Source organism: Triticum dicoccoides, chromosome 4B, assembly GCF_002162155.2.
Source record: "Triticum dicoccoides isolate Atlit2015 ecotype Zavitan chromosome 4B, WEW_v2.0, whole genome shotgun sequence".
Classification (NCBI taxonomy): domain Eukaryota; kingdom Viridiplantae; phylum Streptophyta; class Magnoliopsida; order Poales; family Poaceae; genus Triticum; species Triticum dicoccoides.
Genome location: NC_041387.1, coordinates 463994424 through 464003518, shown reverse-complemented (window position 1 = coordinate 464003518; position 9095 = coordinate 463994424). Strand labels below are relative to the sequence as shown.

At 42.4% G+C, this 9095-nt stretch overlaps 2 non-coding genes across 2 annotated transcripts; both read right to left on the bottom strand.

Annotated features, from left to right (window-relative positions):
• Window positions 1-1333: 1333 nt before the first annotated feature.
• LOC119296459 lies at window positions 1334-1444 on the bottom strand. The gene has a single exon (XR_005145226.1). It is a non-coding gene; the product is annotated as a small nucleolar RNA R71 (small nucleolar RNA).
• Window positions 1445-5874: 4430 nt separating this feature from the next.
• On the bottom strand, window positions 5875-5985 carry LOC119296455. The gene has a single exon (XR_005145222.1). It is a non-coding gene; the product is annotated as a small nucleolar RNA R71 (small nucleolar RNA).
• Between the last annotated feature and the right edge of the window lie 3110 nt (window positions 5986-9095).

The window sequence follows — 9095 nt, the reverse complement described above, 5'->3', positions numbered from 1 at the left end:
TCTCTCTCTCTCTCTCTCTGAAATACCTGTGCAATTGAGATGTTTGAGACTTTGTAAGGTTCAGACTTTGTAAAATTCAGAATTGAGATGTGTATGGTGTGTAATGTTCAGATTTGACTAGTGTAAGCATCTTGTTATTTGTTCAGTTTGGTACTGGTATAATATAGTACTTGTTATGTTGGATCTGACTAGTGGAGGCCTTGTTAATTTGAGAGATTATTGATCTATTAGAATTTGCTTCTGTGAATTAGTATTCTGTTAGCATATGAATGTGTTCACCCCTTGTGTGTTTGTTCCTTACTGAAATTTATTCCATTGTCCATGTGTTAGCTCTAGTACATGTGCTATATAAATACATGTGTGTTTGTGGTCTAAACCATCTATATTGAGTCTTATAATCTTGTTTCTCCCATCTCTTACATGTTAGATAGTCATTTGTGTTCACTTCCCTTTTGTCGATAATGTCCGTGTTAGTATTTTAATTTCTCAAGCATTACGAAAATACCAAAAAGACTGTTGAAGATAATCTGAACCTTTCTGTACTTTATTTTGCATTTTCCTTGTCGGCGATCTTTGGGAACGACCTTGTTAGTTTAGGTTTTATTTTCTGCATTCATCTCTTAAAATTGTGTTACCTAGATTTAGCCGAGCATAGTCGTCGTCGCCTAGTCCCTGTGGAGAACACGACATCCGTAGTTTGGGGCGTAAAAACCCCGTTATATTACAATTGATCATTTTGGCGCCGTTGCCGGGGACTAGCGTCGAGCGATTGTGTTAGGCTATAGACTAGATTTACTTTAGTTCCTTGTTCAATTCGTCGTGTATTTCATCTTCAGTGTTTTTCTTCTACTTTCCCCCATTGTTGCTTTGGCTTATTAGGATACTAACCTTCTGACTAGTGTTTACTGTTTATGAGTGTGTGTAGGGAATCATAAATCTTTGCTGGTTGTTCTCTAGTTACACTTGGTTAAGATATGGCATTGCTTCGTGATCTTTGGATGCCAAGTAGTCAATGTTATATCACAGGACCGGTTTGGCCAACTATTGAGGCAGAGAATTTTGAGATGAAGCCTAGTCTTATTGCTTTGGTTCAACAACAACAGTTTGGAGGACTGCCCACTGAGGATCCCTATGAGCACTTATACCGAGTCATGGAGTATTCAGGTACAGTCAAGTACCATGGAGTTCCTCAAGATGCTATCAAGTGCATGTTGTTCTCATTCTCTCTCCAGGATGATGCTCGTGCTTGGTATCGATCCTTGCCATCAAGATCATTCAGTTGGAACGAGATATCACAAGCTTTCTTGGATAAATATTTCCCACTACACAAGCAGTCCGCAATTTGAGATGAGATCCTCAGCTTCGTTCAGCGTGAAGGCGAGAGCTTGTATGATGCTTGGGAGAGATACAAGGCTTTATTCAGGAGATGTCCTAACCACGGGCTCGAGAGATGGTTAGAGCTGCAGATATTCTATAGAGGATTGACTTGGGACACTCGAGCTTACGTCGATATGGCAGCGGGCGGAGCTATTACAAACAAGACACTTGATGATGCTTTTCTGCTGATTGAGAGCATAGCTTTCCACCAACTTCAGTGGTACAATGATAAGCCCACCTCTGATTCATTGGTTTGCTTGCAACAAATCACTACACCTCAGCCGCCAATTCTTACACAAAATCCTGAACCTCTATCTCAGTGTGACAAGATTGAGCTTGCATGGATTATCTTTGACGATGATGACACCATTCTAGTTGACACACGCGCTATAGATCACATGGATACTAGTGTTGGAGATTCAGTTTTGCATTGATTATTCTTCCATGGATGAGCCGGAGCTGCAGTTAGTTGCTTTTGATATTGTGGAGTCACCTTTAGTTCATATTGAGCATGTGCTGGTAGAGCCAGATATGGAGAAGTTCTCCTCCGGTGATGTCAGCTGCATTGATTCCTCAACACTTGAGCCTGAGATGGAGAGCTTCATGGTTGACTATGATGAGGTGGACTCAGATGTCAAGGAGCCAAGCTCTACTATTTCACTTGTTGACATGAGTCCAGTGGAAATTTCTACAAGCACACCTCACTTGGTATCTTCAATTGAGGTAGTCCTGAAGGTTCTTCCTAACTATCTCAGGTATGATCTCAGCTTTCTTGACAAGATATGCCATATCATGGATACTGCCTATGCACCATGCGGTCTATTGATGATATCTATTTGTCATATGCTTAGATATGCTTTGTGATAGGATACTCTATTGATGACTTAGAGGGCATTGTCCCTATCATTTGTATTGGCTTGTTTGTTGAGTGTTCTTTCAGGTTTACGCTTGTGTACCATTCATTGTGGGCTGACCAAGTTCGAGATGACATGCCATGGGATCCTGGTGGACTTAAAGCATGGCGATGAGGAGAAGCAAGGGGGCACACACGAGGAAGGGAGAAGCTGGAGCAGGCATGAGGATAGAGAAGCAAAAGGAGAGGAGCTGCAGTTGGTGAGGTGATCGAGGGAGTGCTACTTCATTAAGCCCGGTGAGCTGTTTCATGACCCATTCTGAATATCATAAATACATGCTGAATTCAATTGCTAGTTGGGTTGCTTGAGCCAGTTATTACTTGTTGTCAAGCTGAATTTCACCTTTGGCATTGTGCTTGATGTGAATTTGTGAACTTGATTTTTGAATGCCTTGTAAACTAGTGATCTACACCATGCATGTTTTGCTGAAATTAGTGAAAGTTATTAGTTTTGAGTGCTCAAATCCCTAGTACACTAGAAAACTTAATCATTTTCTGCTTTTACCTCGATACACCTAGATCACCACGTTTAGATGCTGAATTTGTGCCAAGTGTCTTCCAATTGAGAGCAATCACCTAACCATTATGGATTAGCATGCTATGTTCCCTGGATTGGTAGCATGTGAACCAGACATGGAGAAGTGATGATTCCTATTTTTGTTCTTATGCGTTGTTCATTTAAGTTAAGTAATAATGAATAAATAAGTCTGGCTACCTACAGTAGCATGTCATGTTCCCGGGATCGGTGGCATGTGAAATCAGGTTAGCTTGGGCAGTAATTAATTATAATAAAAATGTAATTGTCGAACCAGGTGTATACCATGTTCTCGGGATCGGTGGTATGTTCCTTTGGGGAGACAAACAAAAAATATTAATAAAAATTGGTTGAGCCAGGTGTATACCATGTTCTCGGGATCGGTGGTATGTTCCTTCGGTGAGACTAATGAAATAATATGTGTGTTTCTTTCAAATTCAATAAGTGGTTCTACCACAAAGTCATATTTCTGCAAATAAGAGATTTAATTCCAGTTCTTTTTGTTCTCGGGATCATGCTCTCTTTAGGAACCATTTGGCGCAGTCATCATTTAAACTTGTTGATCCTCTTTTATCATTGTAAAAGTTTAAAATGGTCATGCTTACTAGTATCTTACCGCTTTGAAGCACTCCTAACCATTAATTTTTACTAGCTAAGTCCAAAGCATGCACTGTTTAGGCATCTACTTCACTTGGTATTCTCTAGTCAGCTCACTGTTCACATTCTTGCTCTTGTCATATGCCTTTGCTTGAGGACAAGCAAAAGTTTAAGTGTGGGGGAACTTGATAAGCACATTTCATATATACAATTTTGGCATAGAAATATATTATTTATTGAGATATGACCATCAATTCTTGCTGTGAAATATTGAATATTTGCATGAAAATCATATAAAGTATCATTTACTAGTCATTGTGTTTCTTTTGCAGAAAAGTGCGCAAAGGCACTATAAACTTCAAGATCTGGACTAGTGGCTAAGAGAACCAATCAAGTGAAAAGGAAGAAGAAAGACAGAGGGACTTGTGTGTGAAGAAATGATGCTCCATGGGACAAGTTAAAGAACAAAGGGACCTTCTTATGAAGAAAGAAGAAAAGGAGAAGGGCCAAAATTGCAAAGTGGCAGATCAGAGGAGGGGTCAAAATCCCTAGCGGCAGCTAATCCCCATTGGGTCGGGCATCTCATCTCTCTCCCTCACCCCACCTTCTCCACCACCGGCCGCCGCCGCAGCCAGGCCAGCGTGGGGCGCGCCACCGCTCCACCGCGCCTCCACCTTCACCGCGCCCTCCATCCACCAGCACCTCCATACACCACCATCCATCCACTCCATCACCACCGCGCGCCGTTGCACCATCCATTAACGCTACCCCTTCACCACCATCACTTGCGCGCCCGACCAGACGAGGTGTCTGATCCCCCGCGCGCCTCCAACTGCTCTTCTTCCCTTGCCTCACTGCTCTTGCTCCTCTTCTCAAAGTCCTCTTGCTGCTGCTCCGCTTCTCCCCATGAACTTGCTGCTGCTCCGCTTCTCCCCATGAACCTGCTGCTGCTCTGCTTCCTGATGCCCTTGCTTCATCTCTGAACCCATCTCTGTTGCTGTTCTTCCTCACCAAACTGCTGCTGCTCCCAACCCCTTGCTGCTATCTCTCTCTACTGCCCCTGCTACCCTTCTTCTCTGAACCTACCTACTCCTTCTCTCTCTCTCTCTCTCTCTCTCTCTCTCTCTCTCTGAAATACCTGTGCAATTGAGATGTCTGAGACTTTGTAAGGTTGAAACTTTGTAAAATTCAGAATTGAGATGTGTATGGTGTGTAATGTTCAGATTTGACTAGTGTAAGCATCTTGTTATTTGTTCAGTTTGGTACTGGTATAATATAGTACTTGTTATGTTGGATCTGACTAGTGGAAGCCTTGTTAATTTGAGAGATTATTGATCTATTAGAATTTGCTTCTGTGAATTAGTATTCTGTTAGCATATGAATGTGTTCACCCCTTGTGTGTTTGTTCCTTACTGAAATTTATTCCATTGTCCATGTGTTAGCTCTAGTACATGTGCTATATAAATACATGTGTGTTTGTGGTCTAAACCATCTATATTGAGTCTTATAATCTTGTTTCTCCCATCTCTTACATGTTAGATAGTCATTTGTGTTCACTTCCTTTTTGTCGATAATGTCCGTGTTAGTATTTTAATTTCTCAAGCATTACGAAAATACCAAAAAGAATGTTGAAGATAATCTGAACCTTTCTGTACTTTATTTTGCATTTTCTTTGTCGACGATCTTTGGGAATGACCTTGTTAGTTTAGGTTTTATTTTCTGCATTCATCTCTTAAAATTGTGTTACCTAGATTTAGCCGAGCATAGTCGTCGTCGCCTAGTCCCGTTATATTGTGGAGAACACGACATCCGTAGTTTGGGGCGTAAAAACCCCGTTATATTACAATTGATCATTTTGGCGCCGTTGCCGGGGACTAGCGTCGAGCGATTGTGTTAGGCTATAGACTAGATTTACTTTAGTTCCTTGTTCAATTCGTCGTGTATTTCATCTTCAGTGTTTTTCTTCTACTTTCCCCCATTGTTGCTTCGGCTTATTAGGATACTAACCTTCTGACTAGTGTTTACTGTTTATGAGTGTGTGTAGGGAATCATAAATCTTTGCTGGTTGTTCTCTAGTTACACTTGGTTAAGATATGGCATTGCTTCGTGATCTTTGGATGCCAAGTAGTCAATGTTATATCACAGGACCGGTTTGGCCAACTATTGAGGCAGAGAATTTTGAGATGAAGCCTAGTCTTATTGCTTTGGTTCAACAACAACAGTTTGGAGGACTGCCCACTGAGGATCCCTATGAGCACTTATACCGAGTCATGGAGTATTCAGGTACAGTCAAGTACCATGGAGTTCCTCAAGATGCTATCAAGTGCATGTTGTTCTCATTCTCTCTCCAGGATGATGCTCGTGCTTGGTATCGATCCTTGCCATCAAGATCATTCAGTTGGAACGAGATATCACAAGCTTTCTTGGATAAATATTTCCCACTACACAAGCAGTCCGCAATTTGAGATGAGATCCTCAGCTTCATTCAGCGTGAAGGCGAGAGCTTGTATGATGCTTGGGAGAGATACAAGGCTTTATTCAGGAGATGTCCTAACCACGGGCTCGAGAGATGGTTAGAGCTGCAGATATTCTATAGAGGATTGACTTGGGACACTCGAGCTTACGTCGATATGGCAGCGGGCGGAGCTATTACAAACAAGACACTTGATGATGCTTTTCTGCTGATTGAGAGCATAGCTTTCCACCAACTTCAGTGGTACAATGATAAGCCCACCTCTGATTCATTGGTTTGCTTGCAACAAATCACTACACCTCAGCCGCCAATTCTTACACAAAATCCTGAACCTCTATCTCAGTGTGACAAGATTGAGCTTGCATGGATTATCTTTGACGATGATGACACCATTCTAGTTGACACACGCGCTATAGATCACATGGATACTAGTGTTGGAGATTCAGTTTTGCATTGATTATTCTTCCATGGATGAGCCGGAGCTGCAGTTAGTTGCTTTTGATATTGTGGAGTCACCTTTAGTTCATATTGAGCATGTGCTGGTAGAGCCAGATATGGAGAAGTTCTCCTCCGATGATGTCAGCTGCATTGATTCCTCAACACTTGAGCCTGAGATGGAGAGCTTCATGGTTGACTATGATGAGGTGGATTCAGATGTCAAGGAGCCAAGCTCTACTATTTCACTTGTTGACATGAGTCCAGTGGAAATTTCTACAAGCACACCTCACTTGGTATCTTCAATTGAGGTAGTCCTGAAGGTTCTTCCTAACTATCTCAGGTATGATCTCAGCTTTCTTGACAAGATATGCCATATCATGGATACTGCCTATGCACCATGCGGTCTATTGATGATATCTATTTGTCATATGCTTAGATATGCTTATGTGATAGGATACTCTATTGATGACTTAGAGGGCATTGTCCCTATCATTTGTATTGGCTTGTTTGTTGAGTGTTCTTTCAGGTTTACGCTTGTGTACCATTCATTGTGGGCTGACCAAGTTCGAGATGACATGCCATGGGATCCTGGTGGACTTAAAGCATGGCGATGAGGAGAAGCAAGGGGGCACACACGAGGAAGGGAGAAGCTGGAGCAGGCATGAGGATAGAGAAGCAAAAGGAGAGGAGCTGCAGTTGGTGAGGTGATCGAGGGAGTGCTACTTCATTAAGCCCAGTGAGCTGTTTCATGACCCATTCTGAATATCATAAATACATGCTGAATTCAATTGCTAGTTGGGTTGCTTGAGCCAGTTATTACTTGTTGTCAAGCTGAATTTCACCTTTGGCATTGTGCTTGATGTGAATTTGTGAACTTGATTTTTGAATGCCTTGTAAACTAGTGATCTACACCATGCATGTTTTGCTGAAATTAGTGAAAGTTATTAGTTTTGAGTGCTCAAATCCCTAGTACACTAGAAAACTTAATCATTTTCTGCTTTTACCTCGATACACCTAGATCACCACGTTTAGATGCTGAATTTGTGCCAAGTGTCTTCCAATTGAGAGCAATCACCTAACCACTATGGATTAGCATGCTATGTTCCCTGGATTGGTAGCATGTGAACCAGACATGGAGAAGTGATGATTCCTATTTTTGTTCTTATGCGTTGTTCATTTAAGTTAAGTAATAATGAATAAATAAGTCTGGCTACCTACAGTAGCATGTCATGTTCCCGGGATCGGTGGCATGTGAAATCAGGTTAGCTTGGGCAGTAATTAATTATAATAAAAATGTAATTGTCGAACCAGGTGTATACCATGTTCTCGGGATCGGTGGTATGTTCCTTTGGGGAGACAAACAAAAAATATTAATAAAAATTGATTGAGCCAGGTGTATACCATGTTCTCGGGATCGGTGGTATGTTCCTTCGGTGAGACTAATGAAATAATATGTGTGTTTCTTTCAAATTCAATAAGTGGTTCTACCACAAAGTCATATTTCTGCAAATAAGAGATTTAATTCCAGTTCTTTTTGTTCTCGGGATCATGCTCTCTTTAGGAACCATTTGGCGCAGTCATCATTTAAACTTGTTGATCCTCTTTTATCATTGTAAAAGTTTAAAATGGTCATGCTTACTAGTATCTTACCGCTTTGAAGCACTCCTAACCATTAACTTTTACTAGCTAAGTCCAAAGCATGCACTGTTTAGGCATCTACTTCACTTGGTATTCTCTAGTCAGCTCACTGTTCACATTCTTGCTCTTGTCATATGCCTTTGCTTGAGGACAAGCAAAAGTTTAAGTGTGGGGGAACTTGATAAGCACATTTCATATATACAATTTTGGCATAGAAATATATTATTTATTGAGATATGACCATCAATTCTTGCTGTGAAATATTGAATATTTGCATGAAAATCATATAAAGTATCATTTACTAGTCATTGTGTTTCTTTTGCAGAAAAGTGCGCAAAGGCACTATAAACTTCAAGATCTGGACTAGTGGCTAAGAGAACCAGTCAAGTGAAAAGGAAGAAGAAAGACAGAGGGACTTGTGTGTGAAGAAATGATGCTCCATGGGACAAGTTAAAGAACAAAGGGACCTTCTTATGAAGAAAGAAGAAAAGGAGAAGGGCCAAAATTGCAAAGTGGCAGATCAGAGGAGGGGTCAAAATCCCTAGCGGCAGCTAATCCCCATTGGGTCGGGCATCTCATCTCTCTCCCTCACCCCACCTTCTCCACCACCGGCCGCCGCCGCAGCCAGGCCAGCGTGGGGCGCGCCACCGCTCCACCGCGCCTCCACCTTCACCGCGCCCTCCATCCACCAGCACCTCCATACACCACCATCCATCCACTCCATCACCACTGCGCGCCGTTGCACCATCCATTAACGCTACCCCTTCACCACCATCACTTGCGCGCCCGACCAGACGAGGTGTCTGATCCCCCGCGCGCCTCCAACTGCTCTTCTTCCCTTGCCTCACTGCTCTTGCTCCTCTTCTCAAAGTCCTCTTGCTGCTGCTCCGCTTCTCCCCATGAACTTGCTGCTGCTCCGCTTCTCCCCATGAACCTGCTGCTGCTCTGCTTCCTGATGCCCTTGCTTCATCTCTGAACCCATCTCTGTTGCTGTTCTTCCTCACCAAACTGCTGCTGCTCCCAACCCCTTGCTGCTATCTCTCTCTACTGCCCCTGCTACCCTTCTTCTCTGAACCTACCTACTCCTTCTCTCTCTCTCTCTCTCTCTCTCTCTCTCTCTCTCT